The sequence below is a fragment of the Malania oleifera genome, chromosome 6, assembly GCF_029873635.1.
Source record: "Malania oleifera isolate guangnan ecotype guangnan chromosome 6, ASM2987363v1, whole genome shotgun sequence".
NCBI classification, from domain to species: domain Eukaryota; kingdom Viridiplantae; phylum Streptophyta; class Magnoliopsida; order Santalales; family Ximeniaceae; genus Malania; species Malania oleifera.
In genome coordinates this window covers 58,718,685-58,739,139 of record NC_080422.1, presented here as the reverse complement: position 1 = coordinate 58,739,139, position 20,455 = coordinate 58,718,685, and the positions used below count along the sequence as shown (strand labels likewise).

Here is a 20,455-nt window from a genome sequence, read left to right as displayed (position 1 = left end):
TCCAAAAATAATGTCATCAACATAAATTTGTACTATAAGCATGTCTTTATTTTTAGTTTTTATAAATAAAGTACTATCTATCTTTCCTCTTGAAATTTTTTTTTTGAATTAGGAACTTGCTTAGTCTTTCATACCAAGCTCTAGGTGCTTGTTCTAATCCATAAAGCTTTAGTTAACCTAAATACATGATTAGAATTTTTTGAATTTTCAAAACCTGGAGGTTGTTTTATATATACTTCTTCATTTATATATCCACCTAAGAAAGCACTTTTTACATCCATTTGATATAATTTGAAGTCCTTATAGGCTACATAAGCTATGAGCATTCTAATTGCTTCCATTCTTGCTACGGGGGCAAAGGTTTCATCGTAATCGATACCTTCTTCTTGATTATAACCTTGTGCTACTAGCCTAGCTTTATTTCTTATAACTATCCCATGTTTATCTTTTTTATTTCTAAACACCCATTTAGTTCCTATGATTGATTTTTCTTTGGGTTTAGGTAAAAGTTCCCACACTTGCCTTCTTTCAAATTGATTTAGTTCCTCTTGCATAGCTATAATCCAAAAGTCATCTTTTAAGGCTTCTTCAATATTCTTGGGTTCATCTTGAGATAAAAAAACATAATGGTTGCAAATATTTTACAATGAGGCACGAGTGGTTATTCCTTTTGAAGTTTGTCCAAGTATTTGTTCTTTGGATGATTTTTAGCATATCTCCATTCTTTAGGTAGTTCTACATTTTCTATAATATTTTCATTTAAAGTCTCATTATTATTTTCTTCTTTTATTTCAAGATCTTCTTCTTTTTGTGGAATATCTTCTTTTTCATCATTCTTAATTTTATTTTCATAATTGTTTGATTCATCAAATGTTATGTGTATTGATTCAATGATAGTAAGAGTTCTCCTATTATAAACCCTATAGGCTATGCTATTTGTAGAGTAACCTAAAAATATACCTTCATCAGATTTTGCATCAAACTTTCCTAAATCATCTTTAGTATTAAGGATAAAACATTTGCATCCAAATATATGAAAATAAGAGATATTAGGTTTTCTTCCTTTCCATAGTTCATATGGTGTTTTGTCTATACTTGATCTTATAGATACCCTATTTGCAATATAACATGTTGTATTTACAACTTCAACCCAAAAGTATTTAGGTAGGTTATTTTCGTTTATCATTGTTCTTGCCATCTCTTGTAGGATTCTATTTTTTCTTTCTACAACTCCATTTTGTTATGGAGTTCTAGGTGCTGAGAAATTATGGTTTATTCCATATTCATTACAAAATTTATCAACCTCTTTGTTTCTAAACTCCCTACCTTGGTCACTTCTAAAACTTGTTACATTATAGCCCTTTTCATTTTTTAATTTCTTACATAAGATGATTAGCATGTCACAAGCTTCATCTTTGTTTGTTAGGAATAATACACAAGTGAATCTTGAATAATCATCCACTATTACAAAAGCATATTATTTTCCTCATATGCTTAAGGTTCTAGTTGGACCGAATAAGTCTAGGTGTAATAGTTCTAGGGGTCTTTTAGTAGATATATACTTTTTCTTTTTAAAGCTTGTTTTAACTTGCTTTCCCTTTTGGCATGTGTCACACATCTTGTCTTTTATGAATTTGATATTTGGTAATCCTTTTACAAGATTTTTCTTTGATAATTTGGATAATAAGTCTATAATAGCATGTTCTAACTTCCTATGCCATAGCCAACTTATTTCATTCATGGCTACCAAACAAGTTACGTTTTGATTCATTAGATTCTCAAGATTTATACAATAAACATTATTTATCCTAAGAGCTATAAACAAGATTTTATTTTCTTTGAGATTTTGAATAACACATTTTTCTTTCTTAAAGGTTATTTCAAACCCTTTGTCACTAAATTGGCTAATGCTTAAAAGATGGTGTTTTAAACCTTCTACTAATAATACAATATCAATAGTAATAGAAGGTTCTTTACCTATTCTCCCGATGCCAATGATCTTACCCTTGGCATTATCGCCAAAGGTGACATATCCTCCATCCTTTTGTCTTAGAGAGGAAAATTTGGTCTTATCGCCGGTCATGTGTCTTGAATACCCATTGTCCAAGTACCACTTGTCCGTTGATGATGTTGTCCTAAAACATACCTACAATTGAGGATTCATTGTGTTAGTCTTTGGAACCCAAATCCTTTTAACTTTCTTTGTTCTGTTGTTAGTTCCATTATTAACTTTCCATTCTCCTTGTACTTTAACATACTTCCTTTTTAGTGGGCAATCAAACATTACGTGACCTTTAGTCTTGCACATAAAGCAAGTAGTGTGTTCATGTTTGTTGTTTGAGAAGTGCAAGCATAGTGCTTGGCTTCCTTGACAAAGTATCCCATGTATAATTTCTTATTCTCTTTGTTTGTTTTACCATTGTAACCTATTCCTTCTTTATTCCCATGTAGCCTTTGCTGTCCAATCATTTTTTCAAAATCATCTTTACCTTTTGTAAAATTATATGTAATTTTTTATTTATCTTCTACTAATTTCTTTAGTTCATTTATTTCTAAATCCTTTCTATTCAAGTTTTCTTTATGAGTTTTGCCCAATTCTTGAGTTACTTTACTTACTTCATCGTCTAACTTCTCAATACAAGAATCTTTTTCGTTTTCTTTTTCAATGGTTTTGAATGATTCAAGTTGCTTCAATAGTTCTTTATTTTGATCCTTCAAGGTTATATTGCTTTTGGAAATTTTTATGAATCTTTTATCTAAGGAAAATAATTCAGCATGTAATTCTTTGTATAAGGGCATCCTCTCACATGACTCGTCACAAGATTCATTGCAAGATTCTGTTGAAGAGTAGTAGGAATTTACCTTTTCATCATTCACTATGAAGCATACGTTTGCCATCTCTTGTCCACTTGATTTGTTTTCCGTTTCTCTGGAGCTTGAGTCATCCCAAGTAGCCTTCATAGCTTCCTTTTTTTTCTTCTTGTCTTTCTTGAGCAATGGGCAATCTGGTTTGATATGTTCTGGTTTCTTATAATTATAGCATATAGGAGGTTCACTTTTACTTTTATTTTCTTTTCTACTTGATTCTCCTTTTTCAGTTTTTCTTTTGTTGAACTTCTTAGGAAATCTTTTATTCCTTCTATAAAACTTTCCTAGTCTCTTAGTGATGAATGCTAATTCATCTTGATCTAAGTCACTTGTTTCACTTTCTTCTTCACTTGAGCTGTGGCTTGATGCTTTTAGTGCAATAGATTTCTTATGCTTTGGTTCAGGATTTCTTTCTTTTATAGTCATTTCATAGGTGAGGAGTGAAGCTATGAGTTCATCTAAGGAGGTGGTCTTAAGGTTTCTTCCTTCGGTAATTGCTGTAGCCTTAGGTTCCTATATGGAGGGAAGGCCTCTCAAAAATTTCCTAATCATTTCGTAGGTGGTATAAGTTTTTCCTAAGGCACTTAAGGAATTGATTATGTGGGTGAATCTTGTGTACATACTTGATATGGATTCATCTGAATTCATTTTGAATGCTTCAAATTCTCTTGTTAACATGTCTATCCTATTGTCCCTAACATCAATAGTTCCTTCATATGTAACTTCTAATTTGTCCCATATTTCTTTAGCCGTTTTACAAGCCATGACCCTATTAAATTCATTAGCATCTAAAGCACAATACAAATCATTTATAGCACTTGAGTTTATTTGAAACATTTTATAATCTGAATTGATCATATCCTTTTTCTCTTTTGGAATTTGTTTTCCATCTACTATCTTTGTGGGAACAAGGTCTCCATCCATAACTACTTCCCATGCTTTCCAATCCATGTGTTGGAGATATATTTGCATTCTCTTTTTCCAAAAGGTGTAGTTGTGTCCACAAAAGATTGGTGGACGAGTTAAGGATTGGCCCTCTCCAAAAGGTGCTACTCCTATGTTTGTCATTTAGATATTTTTATAGCTTCTTGTTAGGAATTTGCTATAACTAGGCTCTGATACCAATTGAAATTAGGATAGCTTCCCAAGAGGGGGAGTGAATTGGATTTTTAAAATTATTTCAAGTTTAATACTTTGTTGTATATTAATAATCACAACAAGTAAATACAAAAACAATTCAATCACAACCAATCAACAAGATAATCAAAATTTTGTTCTTTGTAACAATAGCCCTGTAATAAATTGTAAAGCACGCTAAATTTATATAAGCCCTATGTTTATTCCAAACTGGATTTTTAAAATTATTTCAAGTTTAATACTTTGTTGTATATTAATAATCACAACAAGTAAATACAAAAACAATTCAACCACCACCAATCAACAAGATAATCAAAATTTTGTTCTTTGTAACAATAGCCCTGTAATAAATTGTAAAGCATGCTAAATTTATATAAGCCCTATGTTTATTCCAAACTCACAATTCTTCTTTGTGTTTAGTTTTTAATCAAACTTTCAGATTAATAAGTTTAGGATGATCAACCAACGCAGTCCCTTTCGGTTTCCGCAATCAATGCTGATCAAGCCAAAACAAATTATCCTCTGGCCTATTTAACAACCATACACTCAGAATTATCAATTTAAAAACATACATGTAGGTTGTAAGTATTACAGAAAAATAAAGAGTAAGGAAGAAAAGAGAGATACAAGGTTTTACGAGGTTCAGCTTATACCCAGCCTACATCCTCACCTTTGGCAAACCACCGAAGGATTCACTAGTTCAGTTTTGTTGATGGGTAGAACAATACCGATTACAATTACTCCTTCCATTAGGCTAGCACCTGCCTCTCCAAACGAATTTCCCTTGTTTGGTCCAACGATTCTACAGCTTTGAATCATCTATAAACAAGAACCTAGATAGAGAAGAGTTTATGTACAACAAAATACTCTCACAGCAGAGTAGGTGTTGACCTTCTAGGTCACGCCCTGGTTTTGATAATGACAAATATTCTTGTATTTAATAAATATCTAGTTCATGTGCAGGTTCATAATTAGCATATCATCAATGGCACATGAAAGCTCAAAGCTTGAAGACAAACTCATGCTCTTAATTGTAATAATTTTTAGTGAAATTTCTCTGTAATAGTAATTAGGGTATTTGGTTTGTAATAAGCACACACATCACATGCAAGGTTTATTTTGTAAGCGCAAACGAGATACAAACAAAAAATAACCATAGAAAGACCTTAGGGTTTTCCTTTCGGTCGACTGACACCGGACTTTTTCAGTGTCCTCAAATTGGACCCCAAGTGCCCCTAGGACACTCACACTTTCACATATATTTGTTAGGCACTTGAATAGGGCTTGTCTGCTTCAATACGAGACCAAAATGCACACACGATGCACTTTCGGTCGACAAGCCAAGCCAGTTCATTTTGGCCTGGTTGACCAAAACTCCCTTAGGTCAAAGTTTGACCACTCGGTCGAACAGCAAAGGTAGTTCAAAAGGGCCTGGTCGACCGAAACTCCCTGGGGTCAAAAGTTTGACCACCTGGTCGACCGAAACTGGTAGTTCAAAAGTCCCTAGTCGACCGAAACCCTCATGGGTCAACAGTTGACTATTTAGTCGATCGAGAACTTTTGTACTATAACTACCTGGTCGACCAGAGGGTTCTCGGGAGAATTCCCCGCGGTCTGGTCGACCGAACCAGGTAGTTCAAAATGCCTTGGTCGACCGAAACTTAGAAAATTGGGAAATCGCCCTCTCCTGGTCGACCAAGACCTCAGTTCAATATTCCCCTGGTCGACCGGACCTCTCGGGTTGTCATCATTTTTACCGCGGGTTAAATTTTTTAAACAGGGTTAAATTGATTTAAATGTCATTAATCTTTTCTAACAATCCCTAATAGGTCCCCAACGATCAAAATTTTCAGTATGTCTATATATACTCTTTCATTTGATGGATTAAGCATCAATTAGCAAAAAAGATTAAGAAAATCTCTCTCAAGCAAAAATACTTTGCTTTTGATTCTCATTTGCTCACACTCTTCCAAATACACTCTAGCTTACATTCAATACTCGTAAAATCATTTGTAAGTATTCTTGAGTGCTTAAATAGGAAGGTTCACTCTCTTTTGGTTGTAAGATTGATATAATTTTATTGAAAGCTGAACCAAAAGGATTCTTAGGGTACTTAGTCAATAAGTTCATCCTAAGAAGACTTTACTAGGTCTTCTGAGATTGCATATTCGTTGCAATATCTTAAGAAGCCCATTTTTGCTTTTGGTTGCGAAATATTTTCAAAATCATTTACAAATATCTATTGCTCTTTATTTTGAAAACCATTTGAGGAGATATTTGTGTTTAAGGTGAAACATCTTTGTTGCAATATTTATTCACTCAAATATTCTGCCTGAAAAAAAAGATCCTATATATTTTGCAATCCAAGCATATACATACTTCCATGATTGAGAAATTCTATTGATTGATATTCTTGAGGCTTATCTGATACTCTGTGTGAACACATTTGATTGAAATACCTTGAGATACACAGATTACACTTTCACGTACTTACTACACTGATAGAAAACATAGTTGAGAGTTGAAATATTTAGACCACACAGAGCTTACATTTTAAATCATTTGTGGTGTTTGTGTTTGTGCACATTTGTGGTACAAATCTGCTTTACGTGAAAGCACCAATATATTGTACCGTTTGATTGTATATTTGAGAGATTCCAGGCCTGGCCTGAGGGGGTGGTAATCTAGCCCGGTAAGGATTGGTAAAGGTTGAGATCAGCCCTGTGGTAATTTGACCTGGTTTGTATAGGTGCCACTCCACCCATTTAAGTGAGCAAGTTATTGTGATAATCCTTGTGCTGGTTAGCCAAGGCGGGGACGTAGGCAGTTGGTCGAACCTCGATAACATATCTGTGTGTCATCCTTTCTTCATTGCTTTCTGGTGCTTTTGTGATTGTTTAAACTACTTTATTTAATTTCTAGTATATTTACATTATTTGCACTAGATTGACCATAGGCTTGTGAACATACTGTTGTTAGAAGGAATACCTAGGAGATACATTTTAAAAATATCAATTCACTCCCCCTCTTGGGATCACGGTAAAGCTAACAGTAGGTTAGTACAACATTCAGCACAATAATACAATAAAGTAAATCAAATATAAAAGGATTGAAGCTCAATACTGAATCTAAATCACCAAATATCTTTTAAGTATTGAAAGATTTAGACTTTGAAGGCTTTACTTCAAAGTTTGTATCAGCAGTAACTCAGTAGTTGAAGATGGATGAACACGAGAGAATTTGAGAGCTTTTTAGAGAACTTTGATTGCTGAAAATTACTTGGTGTATAAAATCTTTGAAGTTTGGGGCTATTTATAGAAGTTTAAAAGTAATTCCTAACCCCCAAAGTTTCCTTGAAGTAATCCCCAAGTTTTCAAAATAATAGTGTCCAAAAAATCCATTTAAAAAGTCTTCTCTTTGGAAGTTTTTAAGCCAACGTTCGAGTGGTAGTCATCTGCCATGACTCGGTAGTCGCCTGTCATAAAAGAAACTCACAACACAAAACACTAGAAGTCACCTGCTAGAACCAAGGCAGTCGCCTGGCATGACCACCCGGGTGCCTGGCTATGTTTAGGCAGTCGCCTGGAACCCTACTGCCTCTTTGAATTTTATTCAATTAATTTGGGCAATCGCCTGACAAGTTGAGGCAGTTGCCTGACCTTTCTGTTTCTTTAAAAAGAAACTTTATTTTTAAACCCTTCTTTTCTTTGATTTGAAAAACATAGAGAGCATCAATTCAGTTTATACTTGAAGTTAACTTGAAGTACTTACATACAAACATCCTTAAAACTTTATTCCTTTGATCTTCAAGTAAGTCCTTGTTCTTCCATCATCTTTGAGTTTTTGATCTTTTCTTTGAGCTTTCATCAAATTACCTTTAATCCTCATGCTCTTCAAGACCTTTTTTAATCCATAAACTTTATCATCCTTTTGAGCTTTGTCACTACCTTTAAGCTTTGCCTTTTTTCTGAAAAACTTTCACTTAAACCATATTAAACACATCGTGATTTGTTAACATCAAAATAAGAATTGTAAGCCTTGTTAGGCCATGATTAACACTGACTTATACCCTTTACATACTTGCATATAACTTAAGAGTTACACACTTAAGTTGTATAGTGGGTTATTTATGTGTAGTTTCTCTATATATGGCTAATCTAGGAATTGTAACTCTATGTAAGTTGACTAGTAGTTCATTCGTGTTAATCTAGCTATATAAACTATTGCATTCACATGGTATCTCATGAGGCTAAAAACACAATGTTCATGTGACTTGTAGCACTTAGGGTTCCTTGTGAGCACTGAGAAAGCGCCTGTGGCGACTTTGACACCTTGTGAGGTACTGTTCAACCATTTATCATTCTTTTGAGTTTTTGACATTAGTTCAAAGTTCATGAAACTCAAGTTTTCCTTTTTTTTTTCTAGATACTCTCTGTACACTAGTCTTGGCTTTTGACTTGCTAGCCTAGAGGTGACATCCAGTGGGGAGATAGAAACCTAGATCTTGTAGTCTACTCAAGATGTGAAGGCTGGGCCACCCCTAGAAATAGACTTAGTTCATGGACTACTGTTCGAGCTTAATTCATATAGGTGGCATGAAGACAACAAAAGAAGTGTAATTATTGTCCTAATTGACCATGAAAAGGAAGAAATTGAAAAATGAGCAGAAGAAAGAAAAAAAAAAAGAAATAGAAATGCACATGAATGGCGTGAAAGATTAATGCTTGCTCCACCCAACTATAACAAAAAGTCAGGGACACGACATATGTTCTCCACATATGAAGACTCTTCAACCACTTAATGCCTCAGAATTTTTCATGCTTGGTTTGTGAATAAGTTGATCTAGGGTGGTATTGATTGGATATGGCGAGTAGGTGAAAAGATGCTAAGGTGAAGGACCTGACTCCTCACAAATAGGCTGGATCCTTTTCAAACTAGTCCACTCCATACATTTAGAGTTTTTTCCTTACAATATGTCAAATGTTTGATCATGACACTCCTCCTTACATATGATGAGTGAACCCATCATTTTCGAATATTTTTTAGGCTATACTAGTTAGGCTGAGTCAAAACGACCGTTCTGTAGGTGTCCATTGGCTACATTAACTCTGATTTGCAATTTCTAGATAACTTTATGTGAGTATACTATTCTTAATGGCTATATACTAATTACACTTGCACGAATGACTTGCTTCAGAGTTGCGTGAATTGAGTATGAATGAGCTTGTGTGTAATCTGATGACATTCCCGTATGTGAATGGTATATTTGGGTTGTATGTGCATTCATTTAATATTCATTGGAATTAGTGGGTACCGCCCTAGATTTCATTCACCTTATTTACTAGAGATTAGCAAAACATTAGTTGGAGGGTGTGATTACACGTCAAAGTTGTGTAATTAAGTATTTAAATGCATTAATTAAATGTCACTATTTTAATTAAATACTTAATTATATCCCATATTTTAATCAGGGAGCTCATTTGATAATTTTTAGATAATTATCTTTTTTTTTTATCGAAAATTAATGAGCATTTGTGTTTTATTATTGTAGGATAATTTTTGGAAATTAAATCTGAAATTAAAATATGTGTGGGTCATGCGTGAGAGAAACCAAACCATGCATGTTTAAGCTTTAGCCTGTGAAGAGGCCATGCACTTCTCGTGGAGCTGATGCAAATTGGAAGCTTTTTATGCTTGTGTGTGAGAAGACTACATGGGCTTCATGCACTTGAATCCATGTCATGCAATGAAAGTAGGCCGCAATCCAAGTCAGAAATTCGCTAGGAGGCATCGTGAACGTATTTTGGTATTTTAATCGTAACTCTCTCATCTGATATTGGATTGGTGTGATTCAAGTAAAATTGGAAATTTTACAAAAATATCTATAATTTATCATAAAATAGCCTTTCGCTAATCCAAACATTTATAGGATCAAAATCGGGCTTAAAGTTGCTACGCTGGGCCATGTGTAGTGCTTAAGGAAAAAAAGGAGTCTTGGGCCACCAAAAAATAGGCTCATGTGGCTAACTCAAGAGGAGACACGGTTAGGGAAAAATATTATAGGTGGAATAGGTTATTTTATGGAAGAAGAGGGTTTATTGGGGGGAGGAGAGCAGCGTGAGGTGGCGGTGTGCAGGATAGCAGAGGACTCTCGGCCTCTCTCAGATTTTTGGCTATGTCTCTCTCTCCTTTGTTTCTTTGTTTTTTTTTTTTTTTACTTTATTGTTCTTTAAATACATTGTTTAAGTTTATTTTTATTCAAGCTTTTGTTCAAGTTTAATTTTTGTTTAAGCCATTGTTTAAGTTTTGTTTATTTTTATTTAAGCCATCGTTGAAGGTTAATTTTAATTTATTTTTGTTTGAATATATTTTCAGATTAAGTACTATTTTTTTTTAAAGTTATTGATTGGGTTAAGTTTATTTTTTATTTTTTAGTTAATGTTTAATTGAGGATTTTATGATTGAATGTTTAATTTGAGTGATAAAGTTTTCATCATTGGTCTTTTGTCCGAAGTTTCAAACGTAGGATTTATTTCTTTGTTTGAATGTTTAAGCGTAGGATTGTTTTACTCATTTAATTTTGTTATCGTTTATTTTATTGTGTGGATGGATCATTGAGTAGAAATATTAGTTGTATTGATTTTTCCATCGTCTATTTACCGTTGCTCATTTCTTGTCATTTATTTTATGTTTGTTAGGTTCTTAGTTTATGTTATGCATTATTTTAATTTAGTAACAAACTCTCAAAAATCCAGAATTATGAATTTGAACTGTATTCAATTAAAATTTCTTTTCTTATTTTCTTTTGGGTTTACATAGTTTGGAATTAAACTAAATTCTCTGAGGAGACAATCTGACCTTTGGGTTAAGTATTACATGACAGAACTCCTATACTTGGGATAGCCTTTGTGCGACTCATTTTTAGAGAGATTCAAGTTTTTAGTGTGATTGCGCATCAATTAAGTATTTAAATGCCTTAATTAAATAATACTATTTTAATTAAATACTTAATTATGTCTTATATTTTAATCAGTGAGCTCATTTGATAATTTTTAGATAATTATCTTATCTTTGTAGAAAATTTACGAGCATTTGTGTTTTATTATTGTAGGATATCTTTTGGAAATTAAAGCTGAAATTAAAATGTGTGTGGGTCGTGCGTGAGAGAAACCGTGCTATGCATGCGTGAGCTTGAGCCCATGAAGAAGCCATGCACTTCTTGTGGAGTTGATGCAAATTGGAAGTCGTTTGTGCATGTGTGTGAGAAGACGACGTGGGCTTCATCCACATTAATGCGTGTCATGTAATGAAAAGTGGGCCGCAATTCAAGTCCGAAATTCGGTAGGAGACAGCTTGAACATCTTTCGGTATTTTAATCATACTTCTCTTATCTGATATCAGATTGGTGTAATTCAAGTGGCATTGGAAATCTTACAAAAATATCTATAATTTATACTCAAATAGCCTTTTGCTAATTCGCACGTTTACAAAATCAAAATCAGTGTTGAAGTTGCTATGTTGGGCCGTGTGCAGTGCTTAAGGGGGAAAAAAAAAAAAGGAGTCTTGGGCCACCAAAAAATAGGTCCATGCGCCTATCTCAAGAGGAGACACGACTAGGGCAAAATATTAGAGGGGAAATATGGTATTTTATGGAAGAAGAGGGCTTATGGGGGGAGGAGAGCAGTATGAGGTCATGGTGCGCAGGACAGTAAAGGACTCTCGGCCTCTCTTAGATTTTGGGCTAACTCTTTCTCTCCCTTGTTTCTTCATTTTTTTTCTTTACTTTATTGTTATTTAAATGCATTATTTAAGTTTATTTTTATTCAAGCTTTTGTTCAAATTTAATTTTTGTTTAAGCCATTATTTAAGTTTAGTTTATTTTTATTTGAGCCATCGTTGAAGTTTAAGTTTAATTTATTTTTGTTTGAATCTATTTTCGGATTAAGTACTGTTTTTGTTTAAGTTATTGATTGGGCTAAGTTTTTTTTTTTTGAGTTAATGTTTAATTAAGGATTTTATGATTGAATGTTTAATTTGAAAAATAAAGGTTTCATCTTTGGCCTTTTGTCCGAAATTTCAAACGTAGGATTTATTTCTTTGTCTGAATGTTTAAACGTAGGATTATTTTACTTATTCAATTTTTTTATCATTTATTTTATTGTGTGGATGGATAATTGTGTAGAAAAATTAGCTGTGTTGATTTTTCCATCATCTATTTACCGTTACTATTTCTTGTCATTTATTTTATGCGTGTTAGGTTCTTAGTTTATGTTATGCGTTATTTTAATTTAGTCACAAACTCTCAAAATTCCATAATTATGAATCTAAACTATGTTTAGTAAAAAAAAAAAAAAAATTCTTATTCTCTTTTGGGTTTACACAAACTTTGGAATTAAACTAAATTACTTGATGAGACGATATGGCATTTGGGTTAAATATTACATGATAGAACTCCTATACGTGGGATAGCTTTTGCGTTGCTCATTTTTAGAATGAGTCAAGTTTTTGACACAGTTGTCAGAGAGTGCCAGATTTAATTTCAAAATTTGTGTTTTTCCAATTATTTTGATTTTTAATTAATAATAATAATGATAATAATAATAATAATAATAATAATAATAACTAAAAAAAATTAAAGAAATTGAAAATTTTGATCATGCTTGTTTGCTTCTGTTTTGGTGAAAATGTACTGTTTGCATTGATGTTTGATGCCTTGGGTCAGAGATCTTTTGAATAGACTGTCTAAAATTTCACTTAGCACTAGTTGTGATACACAGAGCACATAATTTGATATTTCTTCTGTTACTTTTATGAGTGATTCTAAAATTGATTTGAGTGATCTTTTTGGAGAAATTTTGGAAGGAGTTATGGTTGCACTTGCACCACATACACTTCAGGATTTTTTATTTGAAAGATAAGGCAAAAATCTAGTTTAACTCTTTGAGACCTAACTCTATTACTAGTTGGGCTAAAATGCAGTGTGAGTTCTTACAAAAATTCTTTCTTTTTCAAAGAACCCAGTACCTGCAAGAGCATATCAACAAGTTCATGCAGAAAGGTGACGAGACCTTCCAAACATATTGGGAGAGGTTCAAGGATTTGATGAATATATGTCCACATCACGGATTTGAATCTTGGAGGTTAGTTTATTATTTTTATACTGCTCTTACCCCTAAATGTAAACAGTTTGTCTAGACTACGTGCAACGAGGAGTTCTTCAGTAAGGAACCAGATGAGGCTCTATCATTTTTTGATTACTTAGCTAAAAGTGCCCAACAATGGAACACACAATATGATTGGGAACAACCTCCTGAGCAATCGAAGGTGGAGGTAAATATGAGGTCAAAAAGGAAACTAGTCTACAGGCTTTTGTTGCTGCTTTACCTAAGAAGCTAAAGGTTATTGAATTAGAGAAAGTGAAAGTTTCGAAATCAATGGAGGAATGTTGTATTTATGAGACCCCTAACCATAAAATTCAGGATTATCCGTTTCTACCAGTATGGCAAGAGAGTAGATATAATCAAATACAATCAAAAAATTGGGTCAACAAATCTCAAAATCAACCATTCTCAAACACCTGTAATCCAGGATGGAGGAATCACCCGAACTTCTCATAAAGGAATGATCAGTCTGGTCCATCTTCCTCAAAGTTTCAGCAACTTCCTCAATCTTATGCACTACCTCCGCAGTCGCTATATCATCTAGTTGTAGCTCCTCAACAATAGTATTAGCCACAACAAAGTTCTCAGAGCTATGCACCTCTAGGATTTCAACCTAATTTAGCTCCTATTCCATCAAAGAAACCTTCTGATGATGGCGTGGCACAGATAGCGAACACTCTTCAACAATTTATGTAGAATAACAGTCAGACCATAAATGAGCTACGAGGCACTGTTAATAAGATTAGTATACAGTTGAATGCTTTAGAAAGAAGGAAATTTCCAGCACAGTCTCAGCCTAATCCTTAGGTATATCGACAACAACAGCAACGAGTGCATAATGTTTCAAAGGATTCCTTTGAGTCAGCAAAGTTCGTCATTACCTTGAGGACGGAAAAAAAGTTTCCCATCCTGAAATACCCGTTGATTAACAAACAATTGCTCCAACACCTGAAGTTGCAACTGAGACAGATGAAGCAAGAGAAAAATCAGATGAAGTAAGCTCAGATTCAAAAAGGTCAGATAATAAGGAGGATGAGACTATTAAGGAGTATCAACTTGTGGTACCTTATCCTTAGAGGTTGAAATCTGGTCAGAAGAATAAGTATAACACTAAGATGCAAGTTCCTGTGTATGCAAAATTTTTGAAGGATCTATGCACAGTGAAAAGAAAACTAAATCTAAAGAAGAAGGCTTTCTTAACTGAGCAAGTCAGCGCGTTGATATTGTGTCAAATTCCTCAGAAACTTAGAGATCCTAGTTCTCCCACTACTTCTATCATGATTGGTGAATCTCGTATTGAGAGAGCTTTACTTGATTTGGGAAGTAAAGTGAACATGCTCCCATTTTCGATATATGAGCAGTTGGGTTTAGGTGAGCTGAAGAAAACTTCCATGATGCCATAGTTGGAAGATAGATCAGTAAAAGTTCCACGAGGTGTTATTGAGGATGTATTGATTCAAGTTGAAAAATTTTACTACCCAGTGGACTTTGTTGTTTTGGATATGTAGCAGCCTGTCTCCACCATATACTAGACCCTTATTATTCTTGGGTGACCATTCCTTGCTACTTCCAATGCCTTGATTAATTGTTGAAGTGGAATACTTAAGCTCACGTTTGGAAATATGACATTGGAAATGAACGTGTTCAATGCTCACAAGATGTCAAGTGGGTGGGATGATGTAGAAGCACATGCAGTTGATGTAATAAATAATTTGGATATTTCAAAGTTGTTGTCAGTGTTTGATGTTGGCGGTGCATTTGAAAATGATTCTTCCGAACATATTGAGGTATTTGATGAAAAAGCTCCCTTGATTAGAGAATTTCTAGAATCAAAGGGGCAGTTCCTAGAGATAGATGGTTACCCTACTTGTTGGATGCGAGTTATACGAACAATTGGTGCAAACCAACTTTTGAAGCTATTAATCTCCCAGAAGTTATGAAGTCATTAGAAAAAGAAGTTCTGACACTTTAGCTGAAGTCATTGTTGACTTCGCTGCCATCCCAAGACGGGGGGTGAATTGGAGATTAAAAAATTTTCTCCAAGGTTCAACTAATCCAGTAGCAGTATTTCACAACATAGTGGTAGTCCAAGTATGTATGAAATTGCAGATATGATATATTAAACGATTTCAGTATATGCAATACAATGCAAGTATCTCTCAATCACATTCAATAACATGTCAATCAGATATGCACAATATTCGGTAAGGAAACTAAATCAAGCACAACATAGAATATAATGTAGGAAAAGTAAAAGTGACACTGAATATGATATCGAGTTTTGGCCAATACTGCCTACGTCCCTACCTCAGCTCACAAGCCTAAGGATTTCACTAATGCTCACTTAATGGGTGGAGCGACAATGTTTGCAACCAGGTCAAATTCACAGGACTTACCTCAACCTTTACACACTCTCCTTACCGGGCGAAAAAGGCCCTAACGATCCTTACGGGTTAGATCAAACCCCTCAGACCATACTTGGAATACAATAGATAATTGAAATTTACGTACAATTTAAGCGCTTCTACACAATAATATATGTACCATAATATAGTCGAAATATATATGCACTCACAGATGATATGGATTTAATGTTAAAGTGAAGTCCAATATGTAAACTCTCTAAAATATGTGAGTGTATGTATATGTGAGAGTTCAACCTTTGATTCAAGATATGATATTCAATAAAAAAGTGGTCAAAGGAAGTTAAGTACAATCAAAATCAATTATCCCAAGGATTTTTTAAATAAAAAGCACAATAGATATTTTGGATTGAGTCTTGCAAAACCAATATCAAAGATTATATGCAAGCTTTCAAGTCTTGCAATATGAGTGCCAAGACTAGCAAGCAAAAATCAAGATCTTCACAATTGAATATTTAAGAAATAAAATACTATGGGACAAATCAAATAAGCAAGAACTTTCAAAATGGATTTTCAAAACCGTATGCTTATGTGAGAGTATTTGCCAACGGAATGATATTTAAAAGTGTATGCACTAACCACAATCACTTACCTTCAATCTTGCAATTGATTTGCAAGAGATGGGAACAGCTAAAACTTACCCTAAATTTCAAAAATATGTTTGCAATAAAGTATGAATGAGAGATTTCAAAATACGAGTTTGGAATGAAAAAAAATGTGGTAAAAGAGTATGCTTTCTCTGAGTTAACTACATATTCAACTTATGCCTTAATTTTGTAACCCTTAGCTAAGGACTTCTAAATTTTTCAGCGTTTTGCGCTTGACTTTAAATGCATTCAAATTAGAGGACCAAAAAACTCACAATGGCATATTTTATAGGGTCATAAGCCTACTTCTGCCTCTTTATGATTTTCAATGCGTGCGAAGCACTAGTTGGAATGACTTTCGATGTTAATTACATGTGCATAGGTCACTTTGAGATATACACGTTCATCAAGATTAGGACCTAGGCAACCAATTTAGCCATTCAACTTAATTTCTGAGGATGAAGCTCTAAATTATTTTATATAAAGTTTGAGAGCAAGAGAAGCGAATTAAAGTAAATACTCTTAAAGTTTTAATCTCTATTATGTTCGGAAGAGTAATTTGGAAGTAGCAGGACATTGTACAAGATAAGCATTCTAAAGAATATGTCCTAACTTATTCTGGCAAAGAGCATTATGGAGGATATGAATAACTAGTAACCGATGCTTTTTGGTAAATAAAATGTATCCCATAGATATAATCACAATTTTGGAGAAAGGATACGAACCAATGAGAAGATGGATCTTTACCTGATGTGATCGTGGTATGGTATAGAATTCCTATGGAGGAGATGAGCTAAAATTTGAGGATTTTTACATTTAAAGTTTAAAAAAAATATTTTGATTTGACAATAAAACTTGAATTCTTTAGTGAATGCCTCTAATTTTGATTTCAAGAGGGATGACTATTAATAACTACCAAATGAATAAGGAGTTATGATCAATAGTACTTAAGCCAAGTGAGATGACAAAAACTTTATTAGGCTTTTAAGGCTCCAAGATGAGTATAGGATTATATGATGCTTAAAATATGATTCATTTCCTAAAGCTCAGTCTTACACAATAGATTGAGTGTGTTTAACATAAGATTTGTACATTAAAGCACAGATTAAGCATTAAGAATTTTATACCAAGCAAGGATGCTTTTGTCCATTTAGAAATGGATTAAAATTAAGCATTAAGAATTTTTTACCTCTTTGTCGGTTAAAGCTATAAAGCACTGATTTTCTCCTTCATGATCTTTCAAGCTTGAGTCACACGGAGTGACAGTCTTTGCTTGCTTATTTACTCCATATCTCTTTTCAAGTTCCACCCCATTTCTTTAGCATTATGACATGCCCTAGCTACATGAAGAATTTTAGAATCTAAAGTGTGCAGCAAAGTGTTCATGACATCAAAATTTATCTGTATTGAGTTCATGTCATTATCATTTAGCTCATTTTCTAATTTGGGAACTTCAACACAATCAATTATTTTTACAAGCACAATACTTCCCTAGGTAATAATCTTCCAAAACCTCCAATTCAAAGCTTTAACAAATATGGTAATTCTAAATTTACATTCGGTGAAATTTTCACTGCAAAACACTAGAGGATTCGTAGATAACCTTCCCTCAAAAGACGGGCATACACCAAAACAAGCCATCATGATCTTTTTACAAAACAACGCTTAAGTCTATGTTATAAGGCTCTGATACCAATTATTGGCTTCGGTGCAAGCCCAAGAGGCAGGGGTGAATTTGAGATTAAAAAGGCTTCGGTGCAAGCCCAAGAGGCGGGGGTGAATTTGAGATTAAAAAGTTTTCTCCTAGGTTCAACTAATCAAGTAGTAGTATTACACAACCTAGGGGCAGTCTAAGTATGTTTGAAATTACAGATATGATATATTAAACAATTTCAGAATATGCAACACAATTCCAGTATGTCACAATCACATTCAATAACATGTCAATAAGATATGCATAATATTTAGCAAGGAAACTAAATCAAGCACAATGCAGAATATAATGCAAGAAAAATAAAAGTGACACCGAATATGATATCGGGGTTTGGCCAATACTACCTATGTCACCACCTCAACTCGCAAGCTCAAGAATTTCACTAATGCTCACTTAACAGGTAGAGCAGCACCATTTACAACAAGGTCAAATTCACAGGACTGACCTCAACCTTTACACACTCTCCTTATAAGGCGAAGAAGGCCCTAACGATCCTTACGGGTTGGATCAAACCCCCTCAGGCCACGCCTGGAATACAATAGATAATTGAAATTTATGTACAATTTAAGAGCTTCTACACAACCATATATGTACCACAATACAATCCAAATAAATATGCCCTCACAGATTATATGGATTAAATGCTCAGGTATGATCCAATATGTAAACTCTCCAAAATATGTGAGCGTATGTATATGCGAGAGTTCAACCTTTGATTCAAGATATGATATTGAACAAACAATTAATCAAAGGAAGTTAAGAACAATCCAAATCAAATATCCCAAGGATTTTGTAAATAAAAAGCACAATAGATATTTTTGAATGAGTCTTGCAAAACCAATATCAAAGATTATATGCAAGCTTTCAAGTCTTGCAATATGAGTGCCAAGAATTGCAAGAAAAAATCAAGATCTTCCCAATTGAATATTTATAAAATAAAATACTATAGGAAAGATCAAATAAGCAAGAACTCTCAAAATGAATTTTCAAAACCGTATGCTTATGTGAGAGTATTTGCCAAGGGAATGATATGTAAAAGTGTATGCACTAACCACAATCACTTCCCTTTAATCTTGTAATTGATTTGCAAGAGATGGGAACAACTAACACTTACTCTCAATTTCAAAAAGATGTTTGCAAGAAAGTATGAATGAGAGATTTCTAAATATGAGCTTAGAATGAAAGGAAAAATGTAGCAAAATAGTACGAGAAATTTGAGAGAAAAAATATTAATCACTTTTGTTAATTCAGGTGTAATCCCAAAAGGGGGGTGAATTGGGAATTTTAAAAATCTTTAAGTTTTTTTTACCACTTAATCCCTAATTCAATATTTAACAAAATAATTGTAGGGACTGAAAATTAATTCAAATTATTATCTCAATAAATTCTATTTTACCCAATTAATTATCAAGTGTGTATAATATAAATAAACATAAAACATGCAAAAGCTAATAATGAAATGCAAGTGGAAATTAAAAAGATAAAGGAAGAGAGAAGGAAAACATGATTTTACGAGGTTCAGACAACCCGGCCTACGTCCTCGCCATAAGCAACCCACTCAAGGATTCCACTAAATCCCTACTCCTTTAACCGGGATGGAGCTTCCTTTACAATTCGCTGCTTACAAAAGGCACAACTTCCTCCTCACCCAGTTCACAACCCGAACCATGATTACAATATAAACTTTCAAATCTACAAAAACTCAATATTGCTTCTAACAAAGCTAGTGAGTACAATGGAAATTCCTAACACATATTCATATGATAAAAACTTGAAGCTCAATGAGTGTATGTAATGTGGTCAGTAAAATTTCTGAATAATCTTTGGTTTAAAAGAATATGACTATTCCGCTTCAAATAATTAATCCAACCAAATGATCTCAATACAAATATGTAATTCTATTTTACTCCAAATATCTAGATCGTTCAGTTTTATTCCAAATATCCAAAACACAATATGATCTTTGTATATGAATATGTATATACATGATATGTGTTCCAAAGATCAAGAACCTAATATAATAATTTTTAGAAAATACCCCTCAATAATATATATAGTTATGAGCTCTTAGGATATTTATTTACGTGGTTTTGTAATATCGAAAATATCGAGTCTTTAAATGAATAAACACTTGAATAAAAAATATTCAACCATTGGCAAAACTTTTCTCAAGTAGTGATCTTTTCAAAATAATCTATATATATATATATATATATATATATATATATATTAGTACACTCAAGATCAATCTCTCAAATAATATTCAATGATAAATTTTTGAGATGAAAAACTCTTTGAGAATAAGTAGTAACAAACAGATCAATTACCAAACCCCAATACCAAGTTGAATGCACAACAATCGCTAGAATGCCTTTTGAAAATCAACGTAGCCTTAGATCAGATTTGACGTATATGCTTTGAAATCCCAAGCAAGAATTCAGCAGTGTGTTCAATGCTCTTAAGTTGTGCTAAACGTTCAAGACACTCAATCTTATGCCAAAGGTTTTGGAACTAGGGTTTAGAGGTTGATTATATAGGTAATCTTGGCCTTAGGATAAGTCCTGA

The 20,455-nt window shown here is 33.5% G+C and overlaps 1 non-coding gene across 1 annotated transcript; it reads right to left on the bottom strand.

Annotated features, from left to right (window-relative positions):
- Positions 1–13,024: 13,024 nt before the first annotated feature.
- LOC131159016 (small nucleolar RNA R71) lies at positions 13,025–13,133 on the bottom strand. The gene has a single exon (XR_009137630.1). It is a non-coding gene; the product is annotated as a small nucleolar RNA R71 (small nucleolar RNA).
- Positions 13,134–20,455: the final 7,322 nt, after the last annotated feature.